The sequence below is a fragment of the Rattus norvegicus genome, chromosome Y, assembly GCF_036323735.1.
Source record: "Rattus norvegicus strain BN/NHsdMcwi chromosome Y, GRCr8, whole genome shotgun sequence".
Taxonomy (NCBI): domain Eukaryota; kingdom Metazoa; phylum Chordata; class Mammalia; order Rodentia; family Muridae; genus Rattus; species Rattus norvegicus.
In genome coordinates, this window is record NC_086040.1 from 24,790,434 (window position 1) to 24,813,397 (window position 22,964).

The following is a 22,964-nucleotide window of genomic DNA, read 5'->3' on the forward strand; positions in this document are numbered from 1 at the left end:
AGGGCACAGTTGTTCTAGTGAGAGCTCATGGCTTTCACTCTTTTTGCCCTGAAGAAAAAGGTCCGAAGAAACAAAGGATAGACAAGTATTGTCTCCTCAGCTCAGTGTAAACGCCTCCATGCTTTGGATACCTATAGTGCAGTTTGTGTCTGACACTGATATTTGGGAGAGAAGAGCTTCTAGTTGAGACTTCATCATCTCAGTCTTTCCACTAGTATTACTCTGATTACCATTTCCTGATAGTTACCCTTTAGATTTCTGAGTCAATATGTGTAATTAGCTGACAGATGTCTTTTCTTTAATTTATTTCATTTTTTTAATTTTTAGCAAATTTTATTGCTTTTTTTATTTGGATATTTCTATATTTGAATTTCAAATTTGATTTTCTTTCCCAGTTTCATGTCCATAAGACCCGTAACTAGTCCCCCTAACATTCTTCTATAACCTAACTTAGTGAACCTTGATATTACCTTGAACTGAGAGTTAAACCTAGGTTGGACCAGGAACTTCTCCTTCCATTGGTTCCCAACAAGGCCATCCACTGCTACATATGCAGTTGGACACATAGGTCTGTCCAAGTACAGTCTTTGAATATTGGTTTAGTACCAGAAAGCTCTGGTTCACTGGCATTGTTGTTCTTATGGAATTGAAATCCCCTTAAGCTCTTGTAATTCTTTCTCAAAAACTACCAACAAGAGATCCATTTTTGGTTCACTGGTTTGCCAGTAGCATTCTCTTCTGTATTTGACTTGCTCAAGCTGTGTCTCTCAGGAAAGATGTACATCTGGTTCCAACTATACATTTGGTGGCTCCTACAGCTATGAGGTTAGGTGGAATTTTCACATGGATTATGTACACCTAGGTCAAGAATGTAGAATCCACAAATGGCAATTCCAAACACCTCCCTCTTGTTCTTATGAACCTATTGAAGTTGAAGTTTCCCTGGACATTAAGCCATTCATCTCCCTGCACATCCTCCTGAATTTTATGTTTGTCCTGAAGTAACAACCATGGTAAAACCACGAAAACCTTCACGTCTGGTCCTAGAGGAACAGGAAGTTAGATATTAAAGAACTGATGTCTAATGAGACTACTGAACCATATTCTATATTTCATGTTTTCCTTAGCTTTTCTGATGTCTGGAAATTTTTGGATAAACTAAGGATTTGGAAGTTCATCATTGGAAGTAGGTACATAATATTTACATTTTTATATTCAACGTTAGGTGGGACCCTTGGGTTGCCAAAATCATTGCAAAAAAACATGAAATTGGAAAACAGAATTTTTCACTTCACATTCAGGAATATATAAAGTCACCTATCAAGGAATGTACAATGAGAAACTGTAATGAAATATGAATTCAATTAAAGGATTGTAGGGAAAATGCTGGCCTTTGGGAAACAGAGATAACCTAGGATATTGAACTGTATGTCATAGTAATGGACCTGGTAATAAAATTATTATCCAGAGGAATCTCTTCCACTCCATGTTCCGAGATCTTTTCTACCCATGCAAAGCTCCTGATTATCTTTTCCTTTCAGAGCATGTAACCACTAAGGAAATAAAGAGAAGTTTCTAGCTTTAAAGACATGTAGTATGAAAAGGTTTCCATTGTTTCACAGGAGACAAACCTTGCAAGGGCACCCTCGAATCTGGTCATTGAAAGGAAAACACTTTAGCAGGTAGGCCATGGCAATTCTCAGTGACATCACCATTAGGCCTATCTAAAAAAATCTGTTGTATCCTGGAGATCCCTAGTTTCTTCTGTGATGTAACAAGTGTTGTCCTGACAGAAGTTGCCTCTCCATAGTCCTTCAGTACCTCTAGGGTTTACTATTTGGCCTCTAATTCAGCATAAACAGCCTTTGGGAAGGAGAAAAAAGAGGATGAAGTGATCAAAGATGGGAAGAAGGAAGCTGGCCTTCTGCTTTGTTATAAAAAAAAAGAAATATGTGGTCCATGGGAAATCTCAGTCATTTCTGGGTAGTGGTTGAGAAGGTTTGCTGAAAAGATAGTATTGATTGGAGCCTTCCAAATATGGTAATAAGGAGATGGGAGCCTCTCAGATGCATCTGGACTTCCCTGCTAGTTATGGTTCCTGGAAGTCGGAGAATTTATATCATTCATGTCTTTTTTCCAAAGCCAAGTGTTGGGAAGGGCACAGTTTTCTTTAAAGCTGATGGTTTTGGTCCTAAGGAAGAAGGGAAAGACAAGTATTGTGTCCTCAGCTCAGAGTAAATTACTCCGTGCTTTGGATTCCTAGAGTGCAGATTGTGTCTGACACTGATATCTGGGAGAGAAAATTGCTTCATTTGAGATTTCACCATCTTCGTCTTTGAACTAGTATTACTCTGACTACCATTCCCTGACAGTGACCCTTTAGATTTCTGAGTCAAAGGGTGTAATTAATTGGCAGTTTTCTTTTCTTTTATTTCTTTCATTTTTTTCTTTTTTAGCAAAATATATAGCTTTTTTAAATTTGATATTTCTATATTTACATTACAAATGTTATTCCTTTTCCAATTTCCTGTCTCTAAGATCCCTGACCAGTCCACCTCCCATTCTACTATAATCCCCTTACTACCCCTTTGCATTCCCATGAACTGTGAATCAAATATAGGGAGGACCAAGAGCTTCTACTTCTGTTGGTTCCCAAGAAGGCCATCTGGTACTAAATATGCAGTAGGAGCCATAGGTATGTCCATGTACATTCGTTGAATATTGGTCTAGTACTAGAAAGCTCTGGTTCATTGACATTGTTTTTCTTATGGGTTTGCAAACCCCTTTACCTCTTGTAATCCTTTCTCAAAAGTTATCAACAAGAGTTCCATTTACAAGTAACTGGTTTGCCACAAGCATTCACTTATGTAATTGACATATTCTAGCTGTGTTTCTCAGGAAATGTCTATATCCTCTTCCTGGCAGAATGCACTTCTTAACTTCAACAATCTTATCTTATTTTGGTGGCAGATCTATCTATCTATCTATCTATCTATCTATCTATCTATCTATCTATCTATCTATCATATATATATATATATATATATATATATATATATTGGCTCCTATGTGAGGTTAGATGGAATTTACCATTGATTCTGCGCATCTAGAACAAGAATGTAGAATCTACAGATGCAAAGTTCCCTCCTGTCCTTATGAACTTATTGAAATTGAGGTTTCAGTTGAACTCAAAACATTTCTTTCCCTGCCCATCCACCTAAGTCTTATGTTTGGCCTGAAAAAAGAATCATTGTAAAATATCCAAAAACCTCAAGTGTGGCCATGGGAACACAAGAAGGAAGATATTGCAGAAATGATATCAAATGGGAATAGAGAAACAAATTGTATAGTACATGTTGTCTTTGATTTACTGATGTATGATAATTTTTGGATAAAATAAGAATTTGGAGTTTATCATTTGAAGTAGGTACAAAATATTTACACTGTTCTCTGCACTCTATACTTCGGCCCTCTTTTTTGCCAAAATCATTACAAAAATGCAATTGTAAAAGAGAATTTTTGAGTACACTTTCAGGAATGAATACAAAGTGCCCTATCTAGGAATGAAGAATTAGAAAATGAAATACAATATTCACTCAATTAAAGGTCTGTATGGAAAATAATGGCCTTTGGGAAACAGAGAAAAACTAGGAAATTGAACTGTATGTCACAGGAATGGACCAGGGAGCAAAATTATTATCAAGAAGAATCTCCTCCACTCCATCTTCCTAGATCTTTTCTACCCATGCCAAGTCCCGATTAATTTTGTCCATTAAGACCATGTAAACACTAATGCACAAAGAGAAGTCTCTAGCGTTAGAGAGATGGAGTACAAAAGGTTTCCACTGTGTCATAGGAGACTCTCCTAGAAAGGGCACCGTCAAATCTGGTCAATGTAAGGAAATCTGTTTAGCAGGTAGTCCATGGCAGTTCTCAGTGACATCATCCTTAGTACCCCCGTAATATATCTCTTGTATCCTTGAGAGCCCTATCTTCTTCTGTGTTGTCACAAGTGTTGTCCTGACAGCAACTGCCTCTCAGATATTCATTCCATATATCTATGGTTTACTAATTGGCCTATAATTCAGTGTAAAGAGCCATTTGGGAGGGAGGACAAATAGGATGAAGATATCAGAGATGGGGAGAAGAAAGCTGACCTTCTGTCTTGGTACAAAAAAGGTCCTTGGGAAAGCTCTCTGAGTCCTTAGTAGGTGTTGAGTTGTTTCATGAAGAGATTGTCTTGATCTGAGCCGTCTACAAATGGGAATTAGGAGCTGGGGTCCTCTCAGAAGCATCTGGACTTCCTGCTCTTACAGTTCCTGGAAATCAGAGAGTTTATATCATTAATTTCTTTATCCCAAAACCCAAGTTTGGGAAGGTCACAGTTGTTTTCCTGACAGCTCATGGCTTTTATTCTTTTTGCCCAGAAGAAAAATGTCCTAAGGAAGAAGTGAAAGACAAGTACTATGTCCTCATCTCAGGGTAAACTCCTCCACCCTTTGGATTCCTATAGTTCAGTTTGTGTCTGACACTGATATCTGGGAGAGAGAAGTGCTTCTAGTCGACTCTTAATCATATCAGTCTTTTCACCATTATTATTCTGATTACCATTCCCTGACAGTTACTCATTATATTTCTGAATCAATAGGTGAGAATGGCTAGCAGTTTCTTTTTTCATTTCTTCCATTTTTTTAGTAAATTTTTGTTTATTTCATTGGCTATTTCTATATTTACATTTCAAATGCTATTTTCTTTCCAAATTTCCTCTCCATAAGGTCGTAACTGGACCGACTCCCCTTCTTTTACAACCCTCCTTACTGCACCTTGACATTTCCTTGAACTGGGAACCAAACCTGAGAAGGACCAAGGGCTTCTACATCCATTGGTGCCCAAGGAATCCATCCTCTGCCACATATGCTGTTGGAGCCATAGGACTTTCCATGGGCAGATTTTGAATATTGGTTTAGTGTCAGAAAGCTCTGGTTTGTTGGAATAGTTGTTTTTATGGGGTTGAAAGTCCCTTCAGCTCTTGTAATCCTTTCTAAATATCTACCAAGAAGAGACATGCTTTCTGTTCACCAGTTTACCACTAACATTCACTTCTGTATTTAACATGCTCTAACTATGACTCTCTGGAAAGATCTTTCTCCAGTTCTTGGCAGCATGCACCTCTTAGCTTCATCAATCTTATGTAATTTTGGTGTCTCCTACACCTATGAGGTTTGGTGGAATTTTAACATGGATTATGCACAACTGGGTCAAGAATGTAGAATCCACAAATGACAATGCCAAATAGATGCCATTCTCTACTTATGAAACTATTGAAGTTAAGTTTCCCTGGACCTCAAGACATTCCTCTCACTGTCCATCCTCCTGAACCTTATGTTTGGCCTGAACAAAGAATCAGGTTAAAAAACCCTCAACCCTCATGTCAGAACCTTGAAAATAAGGAAGGGAGATATTAGAGATCTGATTATCTTTTGGGACTACAGAACCACATTCTAGAGTTGATATTGTCCTTTGCTTTACTGATGTCTGTGATTATTGGATAAAATAAGGATTTGGGAGTTTATCATTTGAAGTAGGTACACAATATTTACACTGTTATATTCACTTTATCATTGGGCCAAAATCATTGCAAAAAATGGAATTTTAAAACAGAATTTTTGAGTAAACATTCAGGAATATTTATAAAGTTCCCTATCAAGGAATGTACAATAAGAAATTGAAACACAATATTCATTCAATTAAAGGTCTGTAGGGAGAATACTGGCCTTTGGGAAACAGAGAAAACCTACAAAATTTTTATGTATTTCACAGGAATGAACCTGGGAAAAAATTATTATCTAGAAGAATCTCCTGCACTCCATTTTCTTAAATCGTTTATACACATGCCAAACCCATGGCTAACTTTCCCCATTCAAAGCATGTAACCACTAATGAAGAAAAGAGATTTCTACAGTTTTAGAATGATGGACTATGTAAAGGTTTCCACTGTGTCACAGGAGACGTACCTGGAAAGGGCACTCAAAATCTGGTCAATGTAGGGAAATCTGTTTAGCAGGTAGGACATGGCAGTTCACAGTGACATCATGATTTGGCCCTACTGCAAGTATCTCTTGTAACCTGGACTCCCTAGCTGCTTCTGTGACATCACAAGTGTTGTTGTGGCTGCAACTGCCTCTCTGATATTCTTGCAGTACCTCTAGGGTTTAATAATTGACCTCTAATTCACGGTAAACAGCCATATGGGAGGGAGAACAAAGAGGATAAAGATTTCAGTGATGTGGAGAAGGAAGCTGGCCTTCTATCTTTGTATAAAAAAAGGAAGATGTACATCATCCTTGGGATAGCTCAGAGTCCTTAGTAGGGATTGAGAGGGATCTCTGAAGAGTTAGGCTTGATGTGAATCTTCCACATATGGGAATCAGGAGCTGGGAGCCTTTCAGAAGCATCTGGACTTACCTGTTCATATCATTCCTGGAAGTCAAAGAGTTTATATCATTATTTTTTTTTATTCCAAAGCCAAGTGATGGGCAGGGCACAGTTGTTTTGCTGAGATCTCATAGCCTTATTCTTTTTGTTAAGAAGAAAATGGTCCTAAGGAAGAATGGAAAGACAAGTATTGAGTCCTCGCCTCAGAGTAAATTCCACCATGCTCTGGATGCCTATAGTGCAGTTTTTGTCTGATACTGATATCTGGGAGAGAGAAGTGTTTCTAGTTGAGTCTTCATCATCTCAGTCTTTCCATTAGTATTACTCTGACTATCATTCCATGAAAATGACTTTTACATTTCTGAGTCAATAGCTGTGAATACTTCGCAGTGTTCTTTTCTTAAATTTCTTTATTTCTTTTTATTTTTTTTAGCAAATTTTATTCCTGTTTTAATTGGGTATTTCTATATTTACATTTGAAATGTTATTTCCTTTCCCTATTACCTGCACATATGATCCCTAACCGGCCCCACTCCTCTTTTTCTATAACTCCCCTACTGTCCGTTTTCAATTCACTGATTTGCCTCTAGAATTCCCTTCTTTATTTGATATGCTCTAGCTGTGTCTCACAGGAAAGATCTCTATACAGTCCCTGGCACAATGCACTTCTTAGCTCCATCAATCTTATCTAGTTTTGGTGACTGATGTGTATATATTTTTGCCACATGTACGGCCTGCTCTGAATGGGATTTCCTCAGTCTCTGCTCGAAATTCATAGATATTATTGTGTCCACCTTTTGAAAAGGATTAAAGCATGCACATTTTGTGTATCATTTTATTGAGCTTCCAGTTGTCTGTGAACTGCATCTTTGGTAATTTTAGCTTTTGTGCCAATATCCACTTTTGGTGATTTCATAAAATGTGTGATTTCATACCATTTTGTGATTGGGTAACCTCAATCATTATGATATTTTCTAGATCATCCCATTTGTCTTTGGCTTTCTTGAGATAATTGGTTTTAAGAGTTGAGTAGTACACAATTGTTTAGATGTACTACATTTTCTGTATTCATTCCTCTGATGAATGCCATTACGGATTCTTCTAGCTCTTGGGTATTATACATAAGGCAGCTCCCAGAAATGAACCCACACACCTATGGGCACTTTACTTTTGACAAAGGAGCCAAAACCATTCAATGGAAAAAAGAGCATTTTCAGGAAATGGTGCTGGTTCAACTGGAGGTCAGCATGTAGAAGAGTGCAAATCGTTCCATGCTTATCACCGTGTGCAACGCTTAAGTCCAAGTGGATTAAGGACCTCCAAATCAAACCAGATACAGTCAAACTAATAGAAGAAAAACTAGGCCAGCATCTCAAACACATGGGCACTGGAAAAAATTTCCTGAACAAAACACCAATGGTTTATGCTCTAAGATCAAGAATTGACAAATGGGGTCTCATAAAACTGCAAAGCTTCTGGAAGGGAAAGGACACTGTGGTTAGGATAAAACGGCAACCAAGAGATTGGGAAAAGATATTTACCAATCCAACAACAGATAGAGGGCTTATATTAAAAAGATGCAAAAAACCCAAGAAGTTAGACAAATAACCCTATTAAAAAATGGGGTTCAGAGCTAAACAAAGAATTCACAGCTGAGGAATGCCGAATGGCTGAGAAACACCTAAAGAAATGTTCAACATCTTAAGTCATAAGGGAAATGCAAATCAAAACAACCCTGAGATTTCACCTCACACCAGTGAGAATAGCTAAGATCAAAAACTCAGGTAAAAATAAATGCTGGCGAGGATGTGGAGAAAGAGGAACACTCCTCCACTATTGGTGGGAGTGCAAACTGGTACAACCATTCTGGAAATCAGTCTGGAGATTCCTAGGAAAATTTCACATTGAACTACCTGAGGATCCAGCTGTACCACTCTTCGGCATATACCCAAAAGTTGCCCCAACATATAAAAAAGACACATGCTCCACTATGTTCATCACCCCCTTATTTATAATAGCCAGAAGCTGGAGAGAACCCAGATGCCCTTCAACAGAGGAATGGATACAGAAAATGTGGTACATTTACTCAATGGAGTATTACTCAGATGTCAAAAACAATGCCTTTATGAAATTCATAGACAAATGGTTGGAGCTTGAAAACATCATCCTGAGTGAGGTAACCCAATCACATAAAAACACACATGGCATGCACATGATAAGTGGCTATTAGCACAACTGCTTTAATTACCCTAGATGCATAGAACACATGGAACGCAAGATGGATGATCAAAATGTGAATGCTACACTCCTTCTTTAAAAGGTGAATAAGAATACCCTTGGCAGGGAATAGAGAGGAAAAGATTAAAACAGACACAGAAGGAACACCCATTCAGAGCCTGCCCTACATGTGGCCCTTACATATACAGCTACCCAATTATACAAGATGGATGAAGCAAAGAAGTGCAGGCCGACAGGAGGCGGATGCAGATCTCTCCTGAGATACACAGCCAGAATACAGCAAATACAGAGTCTAAGGCCAGTAGCAAACCACTGAACTGATAACAGGACCCCCGTTGAAGGAATCAGAAAAAGAACTGGAAAGCTTGAAGGGGCTCAACATCTCATATGAACAAAAATGCCAACCAAGCTGAGCTTCCAGGGACTAAGCCACTACCTAAAGACTATACATGGACTGACCCTGGAATCTCATTTCATAGGTAGCATTGAATATCCTAGTAAGATCACCAGTGTAAGGGGAAGTCCTGGGTCCTGCTAAGACTGAACCCCCAGTGAATATGATTGTTGTGGGGAGGGCGGCAATGGGGTGAGGATGGAGAGTGGAACACCCATATAGAAGGGGAGGGGAGGAGTTAGGTGAATGTTGGCCCGGAAACCAGGAAAGGGAATAACACTGGAAATGTAAATAAGAAATACTCAAGTTAATAAAAAAAAAGAAAAGAAAAGAAATGGCATGCTAAAAAAAAGAAGTTAAAAACATATATGATATTTTTAAAAAGGCATTTTTTTTTCCATCCACTCTATGTTGGGAAGCAGAATAAGCAGGTTTTTCTTTGTTTTTATTTTGATAACTGTCACTGAATCTCCTTTGTCAAATAAATAAGTTTATTTTTCTTCTGCTTGCATCCTGTCTGACCTTCCGATTGCTTTTAGCAACAGACCTCAGAACAGATGAAGCTAACGGGGGTAGAGACATTACAGTTGTTGTCCTGCTTTGTTCCCGAGGCTGTCAGAAAGTGTTCAGTAGTTTAAGGTGCTAAGTCCTGGAATGGCTTGTTGTATAACATATAGCTTTAAGTCTTGTTAGGATAAAAGTCTTCAAGAGCTTGGTAGGACTTACTTCTAAAGTATATACTAATAAGTATTAATAAAAATAGTAAAAATAGCAATAAACAATAATAAGAATAGGTGACTGGGATTTTTAATGAAAGGAATAATGGCAATTTTATTGACCAAACTTTTAAGATAGAAAAGGTTTCTTAAACATTCTGCAGAGGAAGACAAAATTCTCAAAGGAGCATGCTGAATGTGGTAGTTTAATGTCTTTTCCTAGCAAGAATTCATAGGCAAATAAAAGCTAAGGAAAGAACTGTTGAGTGTGATTTTATGCAGAAAAGGAGTAAACCTGCATGTTTTTCACATGGAAGGATGGGCTGTGTCATATGCCATCATTGCTTATACATGGGAAGTATAGCCTCAGCTTTCAAATGTAGTTGTGTGACTTGATATGGATGGTAAATGCTGAAGGATGTGATAGGTTGTTGAGTCCAGGACAATGATGTAAGGGATAACACAGGGGTCATGCATTTTTTTTCCTTCTTGTCTCACTCTTCTGTTGTTACAATTGCCATGAATGATCTCATCATTCAGGGGACTGGAGTGAACAAAATGATTTTGAGGAGCATGGGAGCAGATTCTTCAAAGATCATGTAGAATATGAAAGCTGAATGCTGATATCTAATGCTATTAGATTTGTGAATTTGCTTCTTTGTTGTCATTGTAGACAACATAAACAATGTGGATGTACCAAAAGTGAAATAATAATGGAACGTTTATATGTTAATGTTATGAATATTTCGTATCATTTATTTTCTCCCCCTCCATCACTTTTTACAATAAACTAAATGTACTCAAAAAAAGAAAAGAAGGCCATAAGCGGTAAGCAGAAGAGTAAATCTGAATAATAATAAAGTCTGTTAAAACAAACATGAAAAGGGCTAGAAGCGAGCAAGCAACCCATGGAGAAAGACCAATATACCTCTTGAAAATAAAGTGAACATTGGAAAATAAGTGCTGTAATTGGAAGTAAAAGGTACAGCAAGTCCTACAGTTAGGACAGTGATGGCACCCAGGCTACTGTACTCCAAGAATCTATAGTAAAACCTAAAATTGTGACAAAGCAATTGATTTCATAATGGTCACTGGATCTACATATTCAGTCTTCAATAATGTACTGTGACAATTACCTGATCAAAAGGTACCATTCACGGTAGCAAAAGGAAAACTCCCTTAATGTCTCTGAAGCAGCAAACATGCCATTGACATAGGCAAGGGGATAATAACTCACCTGTTATTAATCATGTCTCACTGCCCCCCTTCTTCCTGTTTCCTTCTGGCAAGAGGCCTCTTGCATAAACAGAAAGCAACCATCATCTTTTTGAAAAATTAGACACAGTTCGACTTACATATACTAAAAAAGTTAACCTTTTTTCTGTTTACCAAAAGAATATCTTCTTTGTGAAAGTCCTGAAACGTATTAAAAAGATAGTTGGACTAAAACTCACACTTGTAGTTTCAGATTAGTAGTGAAGAATCCTAGGTATATTGGGAGAATCTATCTTCCCATACCTGTCCCTAAAACATAATCCCATAATTATTCAACTAACCAGATCATTTGTGCATATGTAGATTAAATAATGCACACTCTGGAAGCAAAGGGAGAGATACAGTCTATATTACCAACTGAAAGAGATGGGCATCCTGATATCCTCACAGTCTCACTGGAGTTGTTGTCATTACTTGAGAAGAAACTGGGCTATTTATCATATGAACTATCCAAGATATGAGGGACTGGCAATAGAGGGTAGAGACTACCAACCCCATAGTTCCGATCTCATATACACTCAGAAGTCTGAATCTCCAGTAAAGTATGTAGATTTTCTTGTTCTTGGAAGATGTATTCTTCAGGTGCTTTTTGCAAAGGAGATAAAATTAACATTTGAATGACCATTTCAGAATGAGTTAAAGTGGGCAAATACCTTAGACCCTATTCTTTCATGGATTTCAAAATTCTTCAGTCCTGTCTGTTGATGGCCTCAGAAGTTTCACAGGTTGACACCCTTACAACAGAGAGATAACCTCCTCCTCTCTCCTGAAGCTCAAAATAATTGAACAAGGGACACTGAGGCACTGGTCCAAGAGTTATAATCACTTAGCTAGCAAGGGTGAGCTAGGAATGTTCACATTTCTATATTAGGAGGACAACAATATTGGCAAAAATCTGGGGGAGGCAAAAGGAACCTGTATCATAGAATGGTTGATGTAATCCTACTGTTCTCAACTCCGGAGGTACTAGACAGGTTTGAGAGATTATTTGTGTGTGTGGGTATTGCTCTGCCTGGATACCAGGGTTTTGGAGAAACAGCAAATCCTAGATACCCCAGAACACATGGGGATACTAGAACCTAATCTGCATGGAGACAGATGATATGGAGTTTGATACTTGATAGTTCATTGTGGTTTAACTCCTAGAATTTCAAGGTTCCTCAGAATGTTTCCATTTTTTTTTTTTCACGAAACACATGAAAAGACACTGCATGAAGGATTTACATGAACATTTTAGGGCCGTGAAAACAACTTGTGTGCATCTCTCTAAACAACTGGACCTTGTAGCCTCAGGAATGATCACTTGTCTAAAGGCTATATTAGCTGCCCCTCTTCTGTGAAAGAAGCAAGGTAGTTAATTCTGTGTCAGCATTTTATACTCCTATCAGACAAGAGAGTTGAAGCCTTTCTACAAGGAACACCACAATCTGGCTTCTATTATTTTTCTCATCTATATTAACTTGATTATTTCTTATTTACATTTCGATTGCTATTCCCCTTCCTGGTTTCCGGGCTAACATCCCCCAACCCCTCCCCCTCCCTTTCTATATTTGTGTTCCCCTTGCCAACCTACCCCCAATTACCACCCTCCCCCCAACAATAACATTCACTGGGGGTTCAGTCTTGGCAGGATCAAGGGCTTTCCCTTCCACTGGTGCTCTTACTAGGCTATTCATTGTCCCTATGAGTTTGAAGCCAGGGTCAGTCCAAGTATAGTCTTTAGGTATTGGATTAGTCCCTGGGAGCTCTAGTTGTTTGGCATTGTTGTTCATATGGGGTCTTGAGCCCATTCCAGCTCTTTCAGTGCTTTCTCTGATTCCTTCAACTGGGGCCCCGTTTTCAGTTCAGTGGTTTGCTGCTGGCAGTCACCTATGCATTTCCTGTATTCTGGCTGTGTCTCTCAGGAGAGATCTATATCCAGTTCCTGTCAGCCTGCACTTCTTTGCTGCTTCATCCATCATATCTAGTTTGGTGGCTGTATATATATGGGCCACATGTGGGGCAGGCACTGAATGGGTGTTCCTTCTGCCCCTGTTTTAAAATTTGCCTCCCTATTTTCTCCCAAGTGTATTCATGAGACCCTGCCTTCTATATGTCCCTGTTGCACACTTACAGATACTATTCCTGCACCATCCTGGAGTGTAGTTAAGAAGACCCACTTGACATAAATCCTGTTACCCTGTTGTGTGGTGTAGACCCACAGATGCTCATCACTGACTGTCCAAGGTAACAACAATGGTCCAATTTATCTAGACAGACCTAATGGATTACTGCAAAACCCCATCCCAAGAAAGACTCTAATGCAATAGTCAGCACAGTTGGTAGTATTTTCATTAAACATTGAGCAAGGTATCGAGTAGCTTCAATAGTTACTGTTATTGAAATTATTTCACGGCAGCCTTAGGGCCAGGTACCTAGGCCCAGAGAAGAGAACTGATTTATCACTCTGACTCAGGATGTCAAATAAGGAAAGGGGAAACCTGTCATCTTGTACATCCACAGACATTATGCTTTGGATACTCCACATGTCTTTTTTATAATACAGAGACAAAATTGTCCTTTTGCTGAGTAAAGGACATTAAGAATTTAGAGAAGGTCTTGGCTCTCCAAGAGAATATTTGGATTCCCCTATGATCTGCTAGGCTTACTACTATTGACATCAAAGAGATGTCTGCCTTGTGACTGAAGGTAACAAGATCACTGACCTGGATTCCCAACAAGTGTCCCTAAAACCCATGATCATACTGACCTGCTACCTGAGACTTCACAGTATAAATAAGATGTGAGCATGCAAAAGAATCAAATGGATACCTTGAATCACAGGTTGGTAGTGAACAGGAGAAGGAAAGATCATTCTTTCAGAAACAATTGGCAGTTTTCTGGTAATTCAGCTTGACCAGGCTACCTGTCTTGGGTCCACAGAACTCTATGAATTGCCAGTAACAATGTATATTATAACTACCTACATTGAACGGCATGGCAGGATATGTCTAAGACAGACGTCAGGTTTATATTGTACATTAAATAATCTAGAACATTACAAAATTAATGTATGTCATACATTAATATATATTCCCCTATCATATAAAAATGTAATTTAAATTAATGAATTAAGACATAAAACCCAACTTTAACTTCATTGCATATTAACATGAATATTCTCAAATACATTAAAATAATGATTTATGGACATATTTGTGTTATCAGACATACACCATAAAAGTCATAAACCTTTCTCTTCAATAATACTATTACCTACCCCAATTGGTTTCTATTTCTACCATTCTCTGCAAAATCAACAACCTGCCCACTAGTCCCCCTCTTCTCGCTCAGGGCCCATACAACATGGGGGTGAATAACGTGAAACTTTACCAGGCATCTGGTTCTTAATTCAGGGCCATTTACTGCTTTATCATCCATACATTCCCCTGAATAAGACATCTCTATGGTAACGGGTCTAATTAATGAATGATCATCACAACTGCGATGTCATACATTTAGTATTTTTTTTTTTCGGCTGCCTTCTGTCAACATACCTGCTCAAGATGTTTTGCAGGTAGGCCATGGCAGGTCTCAGTGACATCATCATTAGGACCTCCTGGAAAAATCTCTTGTATCCTGGAGGGCTCTAGCTTCTTCTGTGATGTTACAGGTGTTGTCGTGAAAGCAACTGCCTCTCAGATATTCATTCATTACCTCTAGGGTTTACTAAATGGCCTTTAATTCAGAGCAAACAGCCATTTGGGAGGGAGAAGAAAGAGGATGAAGATATCAGAGATGGGGAGAAGAAGCTGGCCTTCTGCCTTGGTATAAGAAAAATGAAGAAATATCTTGTCCATGGTAAAGCTCAGTGAATCTTGTGTAGGGTTTAGTTGGTTTGATGAAAAGATAACATTGATCAGAGCCTTCCTCATATGGGAATCAGGAGCTGGGAGCCTCTCAGCAGCTGGACTTCCCTGCTTGTTATGGTTCCTGGATGTCAGAGAGTTTATAACATTAACTTGTTTATCCCAAATCTGAGTGTTGGGAAGGGTACAATAGTTTTCTTGAGAACTCATGGCTTTTGTTCTTTTTGCCCAGAAGAAAATGTCCTAAGGAATAATGGAAATATAAGCATTGTGTCCTAAGCTCGGTATAAAGTGCTCCATGCTTTGGATTCCTATAGTGCAGTTTGTGTCTGACACTGATATCTGGGAGAGAGAAGTGCTTCTAGTTGAGACTTCACCATCTCAGTCTTTCACTAGTATTACTCTACTACCCTTCCCTGACAGTGATCCCCTAGATTTCCAAGTTAATGGATGTGATTATCTGGCAGTTCTCTTTTCTTCAATTTCTTCCATTTTTTTATTTCTTAGCAAATTTTATTGCTTTTTTAACTGGATGTTTCTATATTTACATTTAAAATGTTTTTTTTTCCTTTCCCAGTTTCCTGCCCATAAGATCCCTACCCGTTCCCTTCCCCTAATCCCCCTTAAGTCCTTCCTTTAATCCCCCTTAAGTCCACTTGGCATGCCCTTGAACTAGGAGAGAATCCTAGGGAGGACCAAGGGCTTCTCCTTCCATTGGTGCACAACAAGGCCATCCTCAGCCACATATGCAGTTGTAACCATAGGTCTGTCAATGCACATTCTTTGAATATTGGTCTAGTACCAGAAAGATCTAGTTTTTTGGCATTGTTGTTTTCATGGTGTTGAAAGCACCTTCAGCTCTTGTAATCCTTTTTCAAAATCTTCCAACAAGAGGTCTGTTTTCAGTACACTGTTTGCCACTAGCATTCTTGTATATAGTTGACCGGCTCTAGATATGTCTTTCAGGAAATATCTACATCTGGTTCCTGGCAGAATGCACTTCTTAGCTTCATCAATCTTCTCTAGTTTTGGTGGCATATATATATATGTATATATATATATATATATATGTATATATGTATATATATATATATATATATATATATATATATATATATATATATATACACAAACACACTTTTGGTTTCTCCTACAACTATGAGGGTAGGTGGAATGTTAACATGGATTCTGCATAACTTTGTCAAGAATGTAGAATCCACAAATGACAATGCCAAATAGACTACCTCCTGTTCTTATGAACCTATTGAACTTGAGGTTTCACTGGACCTCAAGCCATTCCTCTCCCTGTACATCCTCCTGTATCTTATGTTTGGCCTGAAGTAAGATCATGGTAGAACATCCAAAACCCTCAAGTCTGGCCATGGGAACACAGGAAGATACATTTTTGAGAACTGATATCTAATGGGACTACAGAACCACATTCTGTAGTCCATGTTGTCCTTTGCTTTACTGATGTCTGAAAAATTTTGGATAAAATGAGGATTTGGGAGTTTATCATTTGAAGTAGATACACAATTTTAAACTTATATTCACTCTAAAGCTGGGCCTTCTTTGAAGCCAAAATCATTGCAAAAAATTGAACTGGAAAACAATTTTTGAATACACATTCAGGAATATATGTAAAGTCCACTATCAAGGAATGTACAGTAAGAAAATGTAATACAATATTCTTTCAATTAAAGGTCTGTTGGGAGAATACTGCCCTTTGAGAAACAGAAAACCCCTAGGAAATTGAATTGTCTTTCACAGGAATGGTCCAGTGAATAAAATTATTATCCAGAAGATTCTCCTCCACTCCAAGTTCCTAGTTCTTTTCTACCCATGCCAAGCCCCTAACTAATTTTCACCATTCAGAGCATGTAACCACTAATGATGCAAAGAGAGGTCTCTTTCTTTATGGAGATGGAGTATGTAAAGATTTCCACTGTTTCAAACGACACACTCCTGGAAAAGACACCCTCTAATCTTGGCAATGTAAGGAAAGCTGCTCAGCAGTAGGCCATGGCAATTCTCAGTTACATCATAATTAGGCCCTCCCTGAAAAATCACTTGTGTCCTGGAGAGCCCTACCTTCTCCTGTGATGTCACAAGTTTTGTTGTGTCTGCAAATACCTCTCAGATATTCTTTCAATACCTATAGGGTTAACTAATTGGCCTCTAGTTCAGAGCAAACAGCAATTTGGGAATGAGAACAAAGAGGGTGAAGAGCTCAGCGATGGGGAGAACAAAGATGGCCTTCTGTCTTGGTAGAAAAAAAATGAAGAAATATGTCGACCCTGGAAAATTTCACTGAGTCTTTGGTAGGAGTTGAGTAGGTAAGTTGAAGAGATAGAATTGATCTGAGCCTTCCACATATGGGATCAGGTGTTCAGACTCGGTCAGAAGAATCTGGACTTCCCTGCTTCTAGTGATTCCTGTAAGTCAGGGAGTTTATATCATTAATATCTTTATAACAAAAGCCATTTGTTGGGAAGGGGGCTGTCCTTTTCCTTAGAGCTCATGGCTTTTATTTTTTTGCCCAAAAGAAAAAAGTCCTAAGGAAGAAGTGAAAGACAAATATTATGTCCTTACTCAGAATAAACTCCTCGATTATTTGGATAACCTTAGTTCAGTTTGTGTCTGATACTGGTATTTGGGAGTGAGACATGTTTCTAGTTCATCATATCAGTCTTTTCAATAATATTTCTCTGACTCCTGATCGTGACCCCTTAGATTTCTCAGTCAATATGTGTTTAAATGGCAGTTTTCTTATCTTTAACTTATTTACTTTTTTTATTTTTTAGCATTTTTTTGCTTTATTAATTTGATTTGTCCATATTTACATTTCAAATATTTTTGCCTTTCCCTGTTTCCTGCCCATAAGATCCCTAACCGGTCCCCCTACCTTTTTTGTATAATCACTCTTACTGCATTTTGACATTCCCTTGAATTGGTAATAAAACCTCATTTAGACCAAGGGCATCTCCTTCCATTGGGGCCGAACAAAACCAGTCTCTGCTACATATGCAGTTCGAGCCATAGGGCTATCCATGTACAATCTTTCAATATCCATATAGTACCAGAAGACTCTGTTTCGTTGGCATTGATTTTCTTTATTTTTTTTGTTTGTTTGTTTGTTTGTTTTGTGGTATTTATTTCCCTACTTTTCTTTCTTTTTTTTTATTAACTTGAGTATTTCTTATATACATTTCAAGTGTTATTCCCTTTCGCGGTTTCCGGGCAAAAGTCCCCCTCCCCCCCTCCCCTTCCTTATGGGTGCCCCCCTCCCTACCCTCCCCCCTTTGCCGCCCTCCTCCCATAGTCTAGTTCACTGGGGGTTGAGTCTTAGCAGGACCCAGGGCTTCCCCTTCCACTAGTGCTCTTACTAGGATATTCATTGCTACCTATGGGGTCAGAGTCTAGGGTCAGTCCATGTATAGTCTTTAGGTAGTGGCTTAGTCCCTGGAAGCTCTGGTTGCTTGACATTGTTGTACTTTTGGGGTCTCGAGCCCCTTCAAGCTCTTCCAGTTCTTTCTCTGATTCCTTCAATGGAGGACCTATTCTCAGTTCAGTGGTTTGCTGATGGCATTCGCCTCTGTATTTGCTGTATTCTGGCTGTGTCTCTCAGGAGCGATCTACATCCGGCTCCTGTCGGTCTGCACTTCTTTGCTTCATCCATCTTGTCCAATTGGGTGGCTGTATATGTATGGGCCACATGTGGGGCAGGCTCTGAATGGGTATTCCTTCTGTGTCTGTTTTAATCTTTGCCTCTCCCTTCCCTGCCAAGGGTATTCTTTTTCCTCATTTAAAGAAGGAGTGAAGCATTCACATTTTGATCATCCGTCTTGAGTTTCGTTTGTTCTAGGGATCTAGGGTAATTCAAGCATTTGGGCTAATAGCCACTTATCAATGAGTACACACCATGTATGTCTTTCTGTGATTGGGTTACCTCACTCAGGATGATATTTTCCAGTTCCAACCATTTGCCTACGAATTTCATAAACTCGTTGATTTTGATAGCTGAGTAATATTCCATTGTGTAGATGTACCACATTTTCTGTATCCATTCCTCTGTTGAAGGGCATCTGGGTTCTTTCCATTTTCTGGCTATTATAAATAAGGCTGCGATGAACATAGTGGAGCACGTGTCTCTTTTATATGTTGAGGCATCTTTTGGGTATATGCCCAAGAGAGGTATAGCTGGATCCTCAGGCAGTTCAATGTCCAATTTTCTGAGGAACCTCCAGACTGATTTCCAGAATGGTTTTACCAGTCTGCAATCCCACCAAAAATGGAGGAGTGTTCCTCTTTCTCCACATCCTCGCCAGCATCTGCTGTCATCTGAGTTTTTGATCTTAGCCATTCTCACTGGTGTGAGGTGAAATCTCAGGGTTGTTTTGATTTGCATTTCCCTTATGACTAAAGATGTTGAACATTTCTTTAGGTGTTTCTCAGCCATTCGGCATTCCTCAGCTGTGAATTCTTTGTTTAGCTCTGAACCCCATTTTTTAGTAGGGTTATTTGTTTCCCTGCGGTCTAACTTCTTGAGTTCTTTGTATATTTTGGATATAAGGCCTCTATCTGTTGTAGGATTGTTAAAGATCTTTTCCCAATCTGTTGTTTGCCGTTTTGTCCTAACCACAGTGTCCTTTGCCTTACAGAAGCTTTGCCGTTTTATTAGATCCTATTTGTCGATTCTTGATCTTAGAGCATAAGCCATTGGTGTTTTGTTCAGGAAATTTTTTCCAGTGCTCATGTGTTCCAGATGCTTCCCTATTTTTTCTTCTATTAGTTTGAGTGTGTCTGGTTTGATGTGGAGGTCCTTCATCCACTTGGACTTAAGCTTTGTACAGGGTGATAAGGATGGTTCGATCTGCATTCTTCTACATGTTGCTCTCCAGTTGAACCAGCACCATTTGCTGAAAATGCTATCTTTTTCCATTGGATGGTTTTGGCTCCTTTGTCAAAAATCAAGTGACCATAGGTGTGTGGGTTCATTTCTGGGTCTTCAGTTCTATTCCATTGGCCTATCTGTCTGTCTCTGTACCAATACCATGAAGTTTTTATCACTATTGCTCTGTAATACTGCTTGAGTTCAGGGATAGTGATTCCCCCTGAAGTCCTTTTATTGTTGAGGATAGCTTTAGCTATCCTGGGTTTTTTGTTATTCCAGATGAATTTGCAAATTGTTCTGTCTAAGTCTTTAAAGAATTGGATTGGCATTTTGATGGGGATTGCATTGAACCTGTAGATTGCTTTTGGTAAAATGGCCATTTTTACTAAATTAATCCTGCCAATCCATGAGCATGGGAGATCTTTCCATCTTCTGAGGTCTTCTTCAATTTCATTCCTCAGTGTCTTGAAGTTCTTATTGTACAGATCTTTTACTTGCTTGGTTAAAGTCACACCGAGGTACTTTATATTATTTGGGTCTATTATGAAGGGTGTCATTTCCCTAATTACTTTCTCGGCTTGTTTCTCTTTTGTATAGAGGAAGGCAACTGATTTATTTTAGTTAATTTTATACCCAGCCAATTTGCTGAAGTTGTTTATCAGCTTTAGTAGTTCTCTGGTGGAACTTTTGGGATCACTTAAATATACTATCATGTCATCTGCAAATAGTGATATTTTGACCTCTTCTTTTCCGATCTGTATCCCCTTGATCTCCTTTTGTTGTCTGATTGCTCTGGCTAGAACTTCAAGAATTATATTGAATAAGTAGGGAGAGAGTGGGCAGCCTTCTCTAGTCCCTGATTTTAATTGGATTGCTTCAAGTTTCTCTCCATTTAGTTTAATGTTAGCAACTGGTTTGCTGTATATGGCTTTTACTATGTTTAGGTATGGGCCTTGAATTCCTATTCTTTCCAGGACTTTTATCATGAAGGGGTGTTGAATTTTGTCAAATGCTTTCTCAGCATCTAATGAAATGATCATGTGGTTCTGTTCTTTCAGTTTGTTTATATAATGGATCACATTGATGGTTTTCCGTATATTAAACCATCCCTGCATGCCTGGGATGAAGCCTACTTGATCATTGTGGATGATTATTTTGATGTGCTCTTGAATTCGCTTTGCCAGAATTTTATTGAATATTTTTGCATCGATATTCATAAGGGAAATTGGTCTGAAGTTCTCTTTCTTTGTTGTGTCTTTGTGTGGTTTAGGTACAAGGGTAATTGTGGCTTCATAGAAGGAATTCGGTAGTGCTCCATCTGTTTCAATTTTGTGCAATAGTTTGGATAATATTGGTATGAGGTCTTCTATGAAGGTTTGATAGAATTCTGCACTAAACCCATCTGGACCTGGGCTCTTTTTGGTTGGGAGACCTTTAATGACTGCTTCTATTCCCTTAGGAGTTATGGGGTTGTTTAACTGGTTTATCTGTTCCTGATTTAACTTCGATACCTGGTATCTGTCTAGGAAATTGTCCTTTTCCTGAAGATTTTCAAGTTTTGTTGAATATAGGTTTTTAATAGTAAGATCTGATGATTTTTTGAATTTCCTCTGAATCTGTAGTTATGTCTCCCTTTTCATTTCTGATTTTGTTAATTTGGACGCACTCTCTGTGTCCTCTTGTTAGTCTGGCTAAGGGTTTATCTATCTTGTTGATTTTCTCAAAGAACCAACTTTTGGTTCTGTTGATTCTTTCTATGGTCCTTTTTGTTTCTACTTGGTTGATTTCAGCTCTGAGTTTGATTATTTCCTGCCTTCTACTCCTCCTGGGTTTATTTGCTTCTTTTTGTTCTGCTTTTAGGTGTGCTGTAAAGCTGCTGACATATGCTCTTTCCTGTTTCTTTCTGCAGGCACTCAGCCCTATGAGTTTTCCTCTTCGCACAGCTTTCATTGTGTCCCATAAGTTTGGGTATGTTGTACCTTCATTTTCATTAAATTCTAAAAAGTTTTTAATTTCTTTCTTTATTTCTTCCTTGACCAGGTTATCATTGAGTAGAGCATTGATCAATTTCCACGTATATATGGGCATTCTTCCCTTATTGTCATTGAACACCAGTTTTAGGCCGTGGTGGTCCAATAGCACGCATGGGATTATTTCTATCTTTCTGTACCTGTTGAGGCCCGTTTTTTGACCAATTATATGGTCAATTTTGGAGAAAGTACCATGAGGAGCTGAGAAGAAGGTATATCCTTTTGCTTTAGGATAGAATGTTCTATAAATATCCGTTAAGTCCATTTGGCTCATGACTTCTCTTAGTCTGTCGACATCACTGTTTAATTTCTGTTTACATGATCTGTCCATTGATGAGAGTGGTGTGTTGAAATCTCCCACTATTATTGTGTGAGGTGCAATGTGTGCTTTGAGCTTTAGTAAGGTTTCTTTTATGTATGTAGGTGCCCTTGTATTTGGGGCATAGATATTTAGGATTGAGAGTTCATCTTGGTGGATTTTTCCTTTGATGAATATGAAGTGTCCTTCCTTATCTTTTTTGATGACTTTTAGTTGGAAATTGATTTTATTTGATATTAGAATGGCTACTCCAGCTTGCTTCTTCTGACCATTTGCTTGGAAAGTTGTTTTCCAGCCTTTCACTCTGAGGTAGTGTCTGTCTTTGTCTCTGAGGTGTGTTTCCTGTAGGCAGCAGAATGCAGGGTCCTCGTTGTGTATCCAGTTTGTTAATCTATGACTTTTTATTGGGGAGCTGAGGCCATTGATATTGAGATATATTAAGGAATAGTGATTATTGCTTCCCGTTATATTCATATTTGGATGAGAGGTTATGTTTGTGTGCTTTCATTCTCTTTGTTTTGTTGCCAAGACGATTAGTTTCTTGCTTCTTCTAGGGTATAGCTTGCCTCCTTGTGTTGGGCTTTACCATTTATTATCCTTTGTAGTGCTGGATTTGTGGAAAGATATTGTGTAAATTTGGTTTTGTCATGGAATATCTTGGTTTCTCCATCAATGTTAATTGAGAGTTTTGCTGGATACAATAACATGGGCTGGGATTTGTGTTCTCTTAGGGGATGTATAACATCAGTCCAGGATCTTCTGGCCTTCATAGTTTCTGTCGAGAAGTCTGGTGTGATTCTGATAGGTCTCCCTTT

The 22,964-nt window shown here is 38.6% G+C and overlaps 3 long non-coding RNA genes across 5 annotated transcripts in view; 1 reads left to right on the forward strand and 2 right to left on the reverse strand.

Annotated features, from left to right (window-relative positions):
* LOC134484477 (uncharacterized) overlaps positions 1-22,964 on the reverse strand; it is a 413,639-nt gene that overhangs the window by 223,342 nt on the left and 167,333 nt on the right. The window lies entirely within an intron of this gene.
* Positions 1-22,964, forward strand: part of LOC134484479 (uncharacterized) — a 90,931-nt gene that overhangs the window by 38,394 nt on the left and 29,573 nt on the right. The window contains exon 3 of one of the 2 annotated variants that reach the window (XR_010061942.1): positions 1,128-2,025. The exons of the other annotated variant lie outside the window; for it this stretch is intronic. This is a non-coding gene — a long non-coding RNA (uncharacterized LOC134484479). Of the gene's footprint in view, positions 1-1,127; positions 2,026-22,964 lie in introns of those variants that run through there. 2 annotated transcript variants of the gene reach the window in all.
* LOC134484478 (uncharacterized) lies at positions 2,072-6,595 on the reverse strand. Of its 2 annotated transcripts, none has more exons than XR_010061939.1 (3): positions 6,466-6,595; positions 4,158-4,319; positions 2,072-2,191 (listed from the first exon to the last, which is right to left on the reverse strand). It is a non-coding gene; the product is annotated as an uncharacterized LOC134484478 (long non-coding RNA). The 2 variants fall into 2 exon arrangements; XR_010061940.1 differs by lacking the exon at positions 6,466-6,595 and adding an exon at positions 6,015-6,344.